Source organism: Sander lucioperca, chromosome 13, assembly GCF_008315115.2.
Source record: "Sander lucioperca isolate FBNREF2018 chromosome 13, SLUC_FBN_1.2, whole genome shotgun sequence".
Lineage (NCBI taxonomy): Eukaryota > Metazoa > Chordata > Actinopteri > Perciformes > Percidae > Sander > Sander lucioperca.
Window position 1 is genome coordinate 4,355,400 of NC_050185.1, and position 13,724 is coordinate 4,369,123.

The 13,724-nt window shown below is 39.2% G+C and overlaps 1 long non-coding RNA gene across 2 annotated transcripts; it reads right to left on the reverse strand.

The window, feature by feature from the left end:
• Positions 1 to 11,080: 11,080 nt before the first annotated feature.
• LOC116058231 lies at positions 11,081 to 12,422 on the reverse strand. 2 transcript variants are annotated; one of them, XR_004894955.1, is made up of 2 exons: positions 12,091 to 12,422; positions 11,081 to 11,280 (listed from the first exon to the last, which is right to left on the reverse strand). It is a non-coding gene; the product is annotated as an uncharacterized LOC116058231 (long non-coding RNA). The 2 variants fall into 2 exon arrangements; XR_004106993.1 differs by lacking the exon at positions 12,091 to 12,422 and adding an exon at positions 11,933 to 11,999.
• Between the last annotated feature and the right edge of the window lie 1,302 nt (positions 12,423 to 13,724).

Consider the following 13,724-nt stretch of genomic DNA (forward strand, 5'->3'; position numbering starts at 1 on the left):
ACAATCTCGTTATCCGATTGTCTTTGATGTATTTGTAGATGGAACTCGGAAATTAAAATACGTGTGTATAAGTCGTATTCCTTAATTTTGCATTGGTATTTTTTTCGTGACCCGGAAGTTACTCCCGCCACGCCAAGACCCGCCCTTCAATAGCATTTATTGGCCAGTACCGCCTGTAAGATCCGTTCTGTGGATGCGCATAATTACGTAGTAGAAAACTAACAATGTCCCTGTGCGATTTGTAACTGTCGGTACACGATCCGTTCTGCCTGCACGATAGACTGTATATAAGTAACATGTGTCAACACTTTACGACCAAACATTACAACTTTTTTATTAAATCTTTTTTTATTAAATCTTTATTATACAATAGTCATAGCTACAAACATTCGAAACTTGTCACTGATCCAAAACCGTGTAGCGACATCGTTGTTGTGTTGTTTACGTTAATGTTTTTACCTAATACTTCGTCTTGACTAATAACCATAGACTGTCTATTATTAATGCGATGAAGTGTAAACGTACATAAGTGTCCTTTTGAAGATGGGATGACAGCTCTCCCAGCCACCACTGCTGTATACCACTATAGTAGCTACATGCTAACGGCAGTAAACACTATAGTAGCTACATGCTAACGGTCATCTTAGCTGGCAATGTTGTTAAATTCTCCCCAATTCCGGGTCACATTCCTGCTGAAACATGTCCGATTGTGTAGTGTTTGGTTCAGAAGCCTTTATCTGTGATTTTTGACATTAGAAAGTGCTGCTTCGTTCCACTACAATCTAACATTAGCATACTCATAACTATTGCATGCTAACGCGACATAGCGGAGCATATAGCTAGCTATGTACGTATGTAGCAGGACTTTGTACCGTAAAAATCACCAATAAAGGCTTCTAAACCAAATACTAAACAAATACAAATACAGTAAAGTGACCGGAATTAGGGGTGAAATGTCCAGCATTAAGCTACATAATAGTTTGCTAGGAGTATGCTGGTCTCTCACAGAGATCTCATTTGTAGCCCTGTTTTACCCGATACTTTCATAAAAGTACAAACACATGAAGTGAGAGGTATACACATGCTTAAACTTTATTAAAAGCATGGTTAACCTGAAGCAGGACGGAGTCATGACTTAAAACACCAAAGCAAGGCTTCTAGCTCAGGCTAGCTAGCGTTAGCAAATTACCTTCAAAGTTGCAAAGAAATGATGAAACGTAAAATTTGAAGCCTTTATTCAATTTGCTACATGGTGTTGTACTGGATGGCCAGACGACCCTCCGTATATCATTAACAGATACTTTAGGCAACTCCAGCAAACACCTTGTAAACTTCATCTCTGCCATCATAACGGTCTACTGTCACTGTCTAATGTTTTCTTCCGGTAACCGGGAATGTCCAAACATCCTTAAGCCAATGCGTGCATAGAGCTGTGAAGTTTGCCGGTGCTCGCGCAAGCGTAGAACTGATCAGGCAGTGCACAGAACGGATTTTACAGGCGGTACGGATCGGGTACTGACAAAGGAATAAGATTTATACACACATTTTAATTTCCGAGTTCCATCTACAAATACATCAAAGATAATCGGATAACGAGATTGTTTTTCGTTTTCCGTTTTTTAATATCAAAACAAAAAACGAATAATGGGTTGTTTTCCGTTTTTTGTTTTCCTATTTACAATGGTAATTGGGAAACTGGCCGTTTTTCGTTTTTGTTTTTTTCCTTTCAAAACGAAAATCCGTTGGCCACCAAGTACACGGACCTGAGAAGCAGCCAACGCTAACTTTTGAGAGCGTTTTAAGCTTCGTGGCTTTTTGCTAGACGGGACAGCGCTCTGAGCCAGGCAGACACAAAGCTGACAACCTCAGAGATGGATGCAGTGGTGATGGCCTCATACATACATGCAGCGGATCGCTGTGGACTTGTGTCGGTTGCACGGACACGCAAGGATTTCCAGAAAAGAGGCTGCATGTGTCTGCGACAATGCACGGACCATCGTGGCTGCGCGACCGGTACAAGTCGATACAGACATTACATAGTATACACTAACACCGTGTAACGCCAATGACGTGCTGGTGTGCATTCAACCCGCGCTGGACTCGTTCATAATGAATCAGCCGTCACTCTGTGAGTAGAGAATCCAGTCTGCAGTGGAGTTCAGACACTTCATTGATAAACCAGAGATTGGCTTTATGGTCAAAGATAGTTTTTGTATAATTAACTTCAGTCTTCAGCCAGAGACCCCTGCTTTTAAAAGTAACGTAAAAGTAACAAGTAAAGTAAAAAGTTACTTTCCATAGGGGTAACTAAGTAAAGTAACAGATTACTTTTTTAAGAAGTAATGAGTAACGAGCAAACACTACTTTTTAAAAGTAACTTCCCCAACACTGGCAATAACGCACTTTGCATGCAAGTCATTTTTTTATTAAAAACAGTGTCAGCTTGTTAAATGTGAATATTTTCTAGTTTCTTCTCTCCTCTGTAACAGCAAGCTGAATATATTTGAGTAGTGGACAAAGACAAAGACATTTGAGGATGTCATCTTGGGCTTTGAGAAACACTGATCCACATTTTAGAGACCTAACAACTCATCCAGACAATAATCCACACATTAATACATGATGAAAATAAATGTTCTAGTTGCAGCTCATTGAGAAGATTAAGTGGGAGATCCTTAACCCCTGGTGCAATGGTTCCTGCACACAATAAGTAACATGATAACTTATAAAAACTTACTTTTACTACTACTTGAGTGCAGGATAGGAAGGAAGCCTGAAAACTTCTTCAGAGTCCTCCTCTAATGTTGGAGCTGACATTATGATTTAGATATCAACTTTTATTTTGATGAATGGTGCATAAATATATTGACATTGAGAGTAAAGCTAGAGTCATTATAATATATATATATATATATATATATATATATATATATATATATATATATATATATATATATATATATATACACACACCCTTTTGACAATCTGCTGATTGATCAATAATAGCATCAGTTGCTATATAAGAGCTGAGTCATTCCGTTTTTGTTCTTTGGTTTGGAGCCGCTGAGTAATTGTGGGAAACCAATTAAAACCTGGTGAGCAGCATTGAATTTTAACTTCTAAAACCCAGAACGAAGAAGTCAAATATGATATGAAAGGTACACGTGTAGGGTTCAAACCTTCTTGCTACCAGAGCAAAATGAAATAAATACAGGAATATAATCACAGAAACAATAAATTAATACACATTTGTATTTAATTTTTTTTGGGATTTGGGATGGAAAACCATTTACCACAAATCATTTATGTGCATTTTATGGCATGTACAGACTTTTCAACATACAATACTATGACTTTTTATTAACTTTTACGACATACTATAATATGTCTTTGTGGAGGTGTGGAGAGAGAGAGTGTGGGGAGGAGGTGGTGGCTCAGGTGAGCAGGCAGGGAGGGACTGATTGTCACAGCTGTAGCGAGTTGTCTAATCATGCTCTCCCTTTTAAAAGCAGTAGCGAGCCGGAGCAAAAAAAACTTTATGGTCGACTGGGAGAGAAAAGACGTGGACACTGGGTGATAAGCTGGACAGAGTGAATTCTTATCCTTGCGACCCAGAGCCTTGGGCCAGGTGGGAGCGAGGGAGCTCCAGATGAACTGTGGGACAATACACTGTTGATACGGTCATTAATAAAAAGCTGTGGAAAATATTCCTCTCCAAGTGTGTGTGTATCTGTGAACAGAGGTCTGCAGCAGCGGAGCTACAGTCTTTTATGCCCTTTTTTCAACATACTATACTAAGTCAGACAGCTCAGGGTGATTAGAGAGTGATTGGGAGACTGAAAGTTTTGTGTTCGAACCTTATATGTTGCAGTGAGAAGAAGACAAACATGTCACAAACAGACTGATTTGTCAGGTCAGATAGCTCAGTGGTTTAAGACAATCATTTCCAGCTGCTGGAACCCTAACCCTGCAGAGATCTGAGGAGCAGTTAACCATAGTCTTCATAAATCCACCGGAGTTTACAACGCCAGCGGCACCGGAGCAATCCCGGAAGTGGAACGTCATGGATATAGACTATGTTATGATTCCTGTTTTCTGCCCCTGTGAAGCACTTTTGTCATTCTTTTGTAATTTATAAAACCAATTTAAAGCATTATTTAAAGTATGTTTTAAACACATGCGGTTAGTTTCATACAGTTTTTAAACGAGGTTAGGAGATGTTTTGACAATCCCTTTTACTGAGGCCCCGTTTACACGAAGGGAAGACGCAGATATTTTCCTGCGGTTTGGCCTCTCATTTACACGAAAAACCCCGTTTTTATCACAGAAAACGATTATTTCTAAAAACTCCGGCCAAAGTGGAGATTTTGGAAAACTTCGTTTGCACGTTTGCATGTAAACTGAGACAAACGGAGGTTTAGGCAGCCGAGAAAGAGGAAGTGATTCGTTGCTGTTGTTGCTATTTTCGGGATTGTGATTGGCTAACATGGGCTTGAGCTTCTCGTTACAATGCCACCTACAGGTGTGGCATGCTCTTAACGACATTGACAGCATATATACATGGGTACATTTAAACGAACACTTTTCTGAAAACTTAGAGGTTCTAAATGTCCGTTTATGAAAATAGCCGGCCACGTGTAAATGTAGTCTTAAACTTAAGATCCACCCCCCCTTCCGGTATCTGTAGCCCTGCCCCCACCCCCTCTCAGTAACCCCTCTTTCTCCGTAGCGCCGCCCCTCTAGGCCTCTGTAGCCCCGCCCCTCCCAGCCTCCTTAGCAGCCGAGGCCAGCAGCTGTAAAACAGACAAACATTTCCACTTCTCCCTCCCTGAGTTACCGGATTACTGGGACCAAATCCTGAGCCGCTGAGCGGTGAAACTCTGGAGAGACTAACGGAGCCGGTTCTGGTGAGTTTGACTGTTGGTGTCCAGTTTAAATAACAGGTTGAGTTCAATCAGCAATCAGCTCATTAATCAATCAGCGTTACCTGCTCATTGTGGTTCAGTCCTTCACCTGTCTGCTGCAGTTTGTTGTTTCGTTAAGAGAATCTTGAGTTAAAATAGTGGATGTTTCTCTCAGGTATCTTCCCACAGGCCCTGAAAACTGCAGTCATCAAGCCATTCTTAAAAAAGAACAATCTAGACACGTCACTAATGAGCAACTATAGGCCGATATCAAACCTTCCATTTTTAAGTAAAATCATTGAAAAAGAGGTTTTTCAACAACTCACCCTTTTCTTGTCACTAAACAACAGTTTTGATGCCTTCCAGACACCACAGCACTGAGACGGCTCTTGTTAAAGTCTTTAATGACGTGACGATGCTGCTCGAGTCTTCACTAAGACCAAGAAAGTGGATCACATCACTCCAGTACTGAAGTCTCTACACTGGCTTCCTGTGCCTCAAAGAATTGATTTCAAAATACTTTTGCTGGTTTATAAATCACTAAATGGTTTAGGGCCAAAATACATTTCTGATCTGCTGCTTTTGAGGCACTGGAAGCCAGTGTAAAGACTTCAGAACTGGAGTGATGTGATCCACTTTCTTCGTCTTAGTGAGGACTCGAGCAGCAGCGTTCTGAATCAGCTGCAGCTGTCTGATTTTTTTAGGGAGACCTGTAAAGACACCGTTACAGTAGTCAAGTCTACTGAAGATAAAAGCATGGACAAGTTTTTCCAAATCCTGCTGAGACATAAGTCCTTTAACCCTTGATATATTTTTAAGGTGGTAATAGGCTGACTTTGTAATTGTCTTAATGTGGCTGTGGAAATTCAGGTCTGAGTCCATGACTACACCAAGATTTCTGGCTTTGTCTGTTGTTTTTAACATTATCGTTTGAAGCTGAGTGCTGACTTTTAATCGTTCCTCTTTTGCTCCAAAAACAACCACCTCCGTTTTTATCTTCATTTAATTTAAGAAAGTTCTGGCACATCCAGTCGTTAATTTGTTCAATGCACATATTCAGTTGTTGTACTGGACTATAGTCCTCTGGCGATAAGGTTATGTAAATTTGTGTGTCATCCGCATAACTATGGTAACTTATTTTGTTGTTTTCCATAATCTGAGCCAGTGGAAGCATGTAGATGTTAAACAGAAGAGGCTCCAGAACTGAGCCTTGGGGAACTCCGCACGTCATATTTGTATGCTCATATGTATAATTACCTATAGACACAAAGTAGTCCCTATTCTTTAAATAGGATTCAAACCACTTTAGTACTGAGCCAGAAATGCCAACCCAGTTTTCTAATCGGTCTAGTAATATGTCATGGTCGACCGTATCAAATGCAGCACTGAGATCAAGTAATACTAAGACTGTAGTTTTACCACTGTCTGTGTTTAAGTGAACAAGAGCCGTCTCAGTGCTGTGGTGTGGTCGAAAACCTGACTGGAAGGCATCAAAACTGTTGTTCAGTGACAAGAAAAGGTTGAGTTGTTGAAAAACCGCTTTTTCAATGATTTTACTTAAAAATGGAAGGTTTGTTATCGGCCTATAGTTGCTCATTAGTGACGAGTCTAGATTGTTCTTTTTTAGGAGTGGCTTGATGACTGCAGTTTTCAGGGCCTGTGGGAAGATACCTGAGAGAAGAGACGTGTTTACAATCTGTAGAAGATCAGAAGCCAAACAATTCGAAACATTTTTGAAAACACCCGTTGGTAGAATATCAAGACAACAGGAGGAGGTTTTCAGATGTTGTATAATGTCCTCCAGGTTTTTATAGTTGATCGTATGAAATTGTGTCATATTGGAATTTGTTTTGCGTGAACACTGTGACAGCACATATCCTGTACTTGATACAGAGGCACTGACTGTCTAATTTTCTGAATTTTGTCTTTGAAGAAGGAGGCAAACTCATTGCAAGCCTTGGTAGACAACAGTTCAGATGCTACTGGTACTGGGGGGTTTGTTAGCAAACAAAACATGTGAATTATTATTGTTTCTGGCGAAAATGTCAGAGAAGGACCGTCTTGCATTCCTTAGTTCCAAATTATAAATGTGAAGTCTCTCTTTATGTGTGTTATAATGGACCTGGAGATTTGTTTTTCGCCACCTGCGACAGCTTTGACCTTAGTGGGAGCAATAGCATCAATAACATTTGTAATTTTACAGTTGAAATTCACAAACACAGAAACACAAGCTCAGTAGCTATGTTTCCATCCACACATTTTTATCCGAATTAAGTGATATTGAATGAAAAATGCCTTATGGAAACAGTAAAATTCGATTGAATTTCATGAATATCGACTCAAAGGAAATACGTTCGGTCTCATCGGATTTTATCTTGATCGATATATGGCTTATGCGATAAACGCTGATGGAAACGTTATTTGCCGAATAAATAATGAATTGTGATTAAGTTTTAGGTCATTTTATGGTTGCAACCCACCACAAAACGAAGAAGAACAAGTTTTGGTTAATTTCCGCCCAGTATTTCCGCTCTGTTTGCACACATGGCGGGTGTCAACAAAGATAGATTGAAGTGGACGAACAAGGAGACGCACTACCAGGAGTGCCGACACAAATTTACCCTATGATGCAACGATCGTCTACCACAGCCTGTAGTACGATTGATGGCCAGCCCTTTCTATTGACAAAATCCCTGTAGCCTTCAGCAGGGGGTCTAATCGGGACGTGAGTCCCGTCTATTGCGCCATACACCTGTGGCAGGTGCGCTCTGTTAGTTACGCAGCGAGATATCATGCGCCTCATCCACTCCAGGTAGGTATATATACCTTTGCATCATCCTTGTTCGTATGGCATTGCACACGGCGTAAACACACCAGTGCACGGTGGTTTTGCTGACTCCAAACGTTTCGCCTACCACTCTGTACTCTGCGCATGTAGCCAGTTTGCAGAGCACAATGGCGATACGCTTCTCGGTTGGAACCGGAAGGCGATAGCTTGCGACATCTGGGAAAAGGGACGGGCCAAAAAAATTCAACAAACAGGTCAAATGTTGTCTTGGTAATCCGAAAATGCTTCAACCAAAGGGTTTCCGTGAAGTGTCTCTGAACCACGATCTCCCAGAACTGTTTGGAGCGCTGTCGTTCCCACACCACAGGCCGTCTCCGCTGTCGTCGGGCATTTACGTGCATCTGCATCATCACAGCAATGTATTGATAGTGTCGTTGTTTTCTTATTATAGCTTGATATGTTGCTATCAGCTGGCACATAAGCACTATTACAACTTGTGCAATATTGATCATTTGTTGGTAGATGTCTAGCAAAACTTTGTTCGCAAATGTTTGCTTGAATGTTGTGCGATTCAGTGCGAAAATGAATGGAAACACCTTAAAATGTCTAAAATCAATTCGATATACCAATTTGATCGCAAAACAGCATGTGACGTCATTACGCACAGGTTTTTATTCGCTTTAAAGCCGTTGGATGGAAACATACTTTCACCAGCTTTATTCGCATGAGTTTTTTTACCGAACTTTAGATAATTCGATTGACAATTGGATGGAAACTTAGCTAGTGACTAAGACCCCAGGGAGGGCGGGTGTGGAGGAGAAAAGCTGAATGAATGTTTCACTGGTATTTTCAGTGATATACCGTTTTCTGATTAACTTAGTTTGAACACTTTTGGGCACCGAGATAGTGCTGTTAAAGAAAATACAGGAATGATCAGAGAGAGCAATATCAGTCACCACAACCTTGGAAATGTTTAGACCCTTGGAGATAATCAAGTCCAGAGTGTGCCCCTTATTGTGCGTGGGCTCTGTCACATGCTGAGTCAGTCCATAGTTCTCAAAAACACAACACAGTTCTTTGGTCCCTCTGTCCTGGGGGTTGTCAACATGAATGTTAAAGTCACCAGCAATAATTACACAGTCAAAGTTAATACAGATTATAGACAGCAGTTCAGTAAAGTCATCAAAGAAGGATGCACAGTATTTAGGTGGCCTGTAGATATTTAGAAATATAGCTTGAGGGGAGGACCTCAGCTGAAGAGCCACATATTGAAAAGAAGCAAAATTTCCATAAGCTATTTGCATACATTGGAATGAGTCATTAAACAAAATGGCGACTCCACCTCCTTTCTTATTCACTCTATTCTCACTCATAAAACTGAAGTTAGCGGGAGCTGACTCAATGAGAACAGCAGCACTGTTATTATGGTCCAACCAGGTTTCAGTTAAAAACATAAAATCAAGATTGTGCTTAATAATAAAATCATTGATTAAAAATGATTTTCCAGCCAAAGACCTGACGTTTAGTAAGGCTAGTGTTAGTGCATTTTCATTTTTTGGGACAGACTGTGGCTGACGAGAAATGGATGCTAAATTTGCTGAGTTTGCAGTTAAGTGCTTATTTGCCATTCTTTTTCTATTACCTATCACAACATAAATTTAGGAAGAATTTATTTACTTGGGAAAACCTAGGAAAGTTTTTGCACTTAGAAATTTTAAGTAAATTCTACAAGGGCGATCATCAAGTAAACTTTACTTGCAGATATAAGTTTCTTTTAATAGCAAACCTCAGGTAATTTGCTGATGTTTATTAATATGGTTAGTGAATTTTACTCTCTCATTCTTTGTAAGTTTTACTTAAACTCTGACTGCTTCAAACTGAAAAATCTCACCTAAAACTATTGGCTTTTATTTATGGACTATATTTAAGTAACATTTACAGAACATTTTACATTATTTTTCTGCAGTTTAAATTACCTAAATCTGTTCTTAATGTTTTTGTTTATTGAAACAATGACTTAAAAAAATGAGGCAACTGTTTAATTTAACAACCCATTTATTTTTCTTAAGTGAATAAATAATTTTTTCAATGAAACATTTTCCAGCAGGTTTGCATGGCAAAACAACAACAAGGTATAGTTCCCCCTAAGATTAATTTTTTGTTATTTACTCACCCCTTTGTCAATCGGGTTGGTGAAGTTTTGTTAACATCCGTGTTCTTCTGCGAGTTTGAGAGACGTTTTTTCCACTCAACTGCAGTGAGCGGTATCTTAGCTTCAAACGTCCAAAAATACATCAATAATCAATAAAATGTCTCCATACTGCTTGTCTGAGGTAATCCAAGTGTCCTGTAGCTCACACATGCCAAGATGTTTGTAAAAAACATTACAAACTTGTGTTTTCAGCTTTGTTTGCTCTGCTGCTCTTCCCATGCGTGCTCCTTCCAACGCCGCACACAAACTTACACACTACTAACTTCCAGCCAGCCCATCCGTGTTCACGCAGCACCACAGAGGAAGCAAAGCAGAGCAAACAAAGCCAAAACACAATTTTGTTATGTTTTTTTCAAAACATCTAGGAATGTGTAAGTTGCAGGACACTTGGATTACTTCAGATGAGCAGTATGAAGACATTTTTTTGATTCATGACATTTTTTGGATGTTTGAAGCCGAGTTGCCGTTCACTGCAGTTTTGTGACAAACAAACATCTCGGGAAACTCCCAGAAGAGCATGAATGTTGACAAAACTTCAGTCCTTCTATCGGCATCGGGGTGAGTAGATGATGACAGAAATTTCATCTTAGGGTGGCTAAAATGGGTTTGATGTAGCTTGTTAAAGGCACAAGGAAAAGTTCAGGAACTGTTTGCATACAGCATACGTAGCCTATCTTTTGGATAGCTTGACGTGCTTCACGAACCTTCAGTGCATCTTAAAAGACATGCTGATTAGTGGGTTCATCTTAAAACATTTCATCTTAAAGAACAGTGTTTTGCCCTGAGGTTCTAAACGTCTGTTTCTGTATCATGGGTAATATCCATGAGTTGAGAACCTCTGGTTTAACTAAATGCTGATCTAACTTCTTTTCTTTTGTCCCCGAAACTTAGCCACTCTACATGGCCACATGTTTAATACAGTGGAACAAGTTAAAATAAAAATTACATCATTAAAATGAGAGAAAAATAAGAAAATAGACAAATAGCCACATAAACAACTGTGCTGTATTTTTCTTTTTGCGCCCTCTTTGAAAGGACAACTCATGGGTCAAACGTGCACTCAAGCTATAAGCTTGTTTTGCAGAGACAGGATTTTCGGGGACAACTTAAGGACATCAAGCTCTAGAAGAAACTTTTGAAAACCTTCAAAAGTGTACTTCGTTTTTGGGGGGTAACTCAAGTTCATGGCATAAATGATGCCCATGAGCAGGAGACAGGCCTTTGCAACACTTCCACAGTTGTCAAGTACCTCAGTCCCTTCAATAACAATCGAGACATCAGTTTCGGATGCACCTTCATCTTCTTCACTTGTGTGGAAGACAGATCCTTAGGACTTGCTCAGCCTGGTTCTCTTGAGCTTCCTCTCTGCTGATATCCTGTAAAATATATATGAATCCATGTCCAGGTGCATAGTACAGCTTAATTTGTTATTCAAGTTATAGACTAGTGTCAAAAATATCAATATTTCAATACCTATCGATCCTAAACATTTGAAATAATTTCTAAGTTTAGGAAGTTTAGAAATTTAGTCTTTGAATCATACAAAAAGGAGGAGACTTCCAACTGAGGAGGAAAGGGGTAGCAGGGAACTAGAGAGTGCATCCTATATGATGATGATGTTGTTGTTGTTGTTGTTATTTGTCTCTTTTGTGTATGCATTTGTGTTGTTAGGGTCTGGAAACATAAGCTTTGCTTATTCCAACCCCTTTTCAAACTCTTGTAGTACTGTCTGCTGCAGAATTTTGTGTCTTGTGAATATTCAGTTTGAAATACATTTTTCTGATTCTGAAATTGTTCTTGTTTCACAGTATCGATAACAGCTGAAGTTTGCACTCGCTTTTACACGCACAAACAACCTGTAGTAAATCAGGCCTTATGGATCTTATGCACAACTCTAGTGATTCCTGTCTCTCATTATTGGAAACACTGACTAATACAGAGCAAGCAAGTTGTATTTAAAGGGGAAGTGAATAAGAATTCAATATAATGTTCAAGTGAACTTTATGATCTGAAAATGTTTGAATTTACCTTGTAGTCCTTGAGTTTCCCTGACGACTCCCCCAGGAATTCCATCAGGGCACGAATAATGGACAGAAATAAATCAAACCTCATCTGAATTAGATTTTCATATCAGTATAAGTCAACTTAAAACTAAGAATGAGAGGTACCTAGGGTTTTAGATTTACCTTACATTATCCATTCAAATCAAATACTGTAGCAGGAGAACCTTTCCGGTGGAGGCTGTAAAATACAAAAATCTATTAATGCATCTTACTCAAAGTTACTTTAATGCCAGGGGTAATGGAGAAGCAGCATTTCATGGGCTATATTCATATCGCTAGAATAGATATAACATCAGATTGTCCTTTCAACTTTTGTATACATTACATTTTATGCGGCGCAACACATAACTTTACAATTCAAAATATATTCTGCTTCAATTTAATTCGGAATAGTATGTATATTCTGTGATGATAGTAAACCTCTTACAACTTATGAAGTGCAAAGCACAACACAATTATTTGCTTGTGACACAGCTTGCTGTAGTTGCTGCTTGAGAGGGCACTGTGTCAAATGTAGAAAGTTGTTGCTTTGGGCTTAAGGACAAAAACACAAAGACAAAATAATACATTAAAACTACAGAATACTACAAGAAATACTACATTAAAAACTACAGAATCATGTAACCAAAATGAACTGTACCAAACCAATGAATTTTTGATAATATGTTGTCAAAATATTTGAAAATATCGCTCTGATCTAAAAAATTACACATCTTTCATACAGAATCGGAACTAGGGCTGAACGATTAATTGCATTTGCGATAATATCGCGATATGTTAAGACGCGATTTCCTAATCGCAAAGGCTGCGATTTGGTCAGGTGACTCGCAAGAGCAAATCAGTCTGCACCTGCAGAGAAAGGATCAACTTAGCACGCTAACGCTACGCCGTACCTTGAGCAGATTTCTGTCATTCAAACAACTCTGAGTTGTAGTTTAAAACGTTTACAGCCATTTTAATAAAATGAAGGGTTTTATTCGGGCTTGAGTCCATACATGCAGTTAATGGATACAGGCACGCAGAACTGAAGGCTCGGTTAGCAACGATTAGCTCTGATTAGCGGTTAGCTCCAGTTAGCTAGCTCCGTTATGAAGATATGGAGTGGAGGAGACTGCCACGAGGAGGGGTAACAACCAGACTCTGATAAATGACATTCGAGGAGCTTTCACAGCAGCGTGGCTGCGTTGTTTCAATAGTTTTATTAGTACAGTTAATCCCACAGCAAGACCAGCAGCAGCTTGCTACTACTAACATAACGATAGCCTCTCTGTCTCTGAGTGTGAGTGCATGTTGACGCTGTCATGCACGCGGCACGCAACTTCATGAGGGGAGGGAGGGGCTGGAGGCAGCTCCTCTGTGTGCGCTGTAAAAAAAAATACACCGTTGTATATACTGTATATACTATATTTTTACTTATTTAACTGTCTAGTAAAGTTCAAAGACAAATTGTTTAAAAAGTGCAATCAACATGTTTATTACAGTAAATGATAATTAAATGTAAATACTACTAAGTGTCACCACACATATTTGTTTTTATATTTCTGCAATCTGCACTTTAGTTTGTGTGATTTGTTTCTGACTTTCATATGAATGTTTATACCAGGCTTGGTCAGTGCTCAATATACTACTGTGACTGAAGTAGTTAAATAAAAGATTCATATAAATCCATATTCTTAAATCCAATATTGATAGTCTTTTGTCCATATCTTATTCATTTTTGGTCCTTTTATTGTCGTTAGCTGAAAATCGGGAATTGT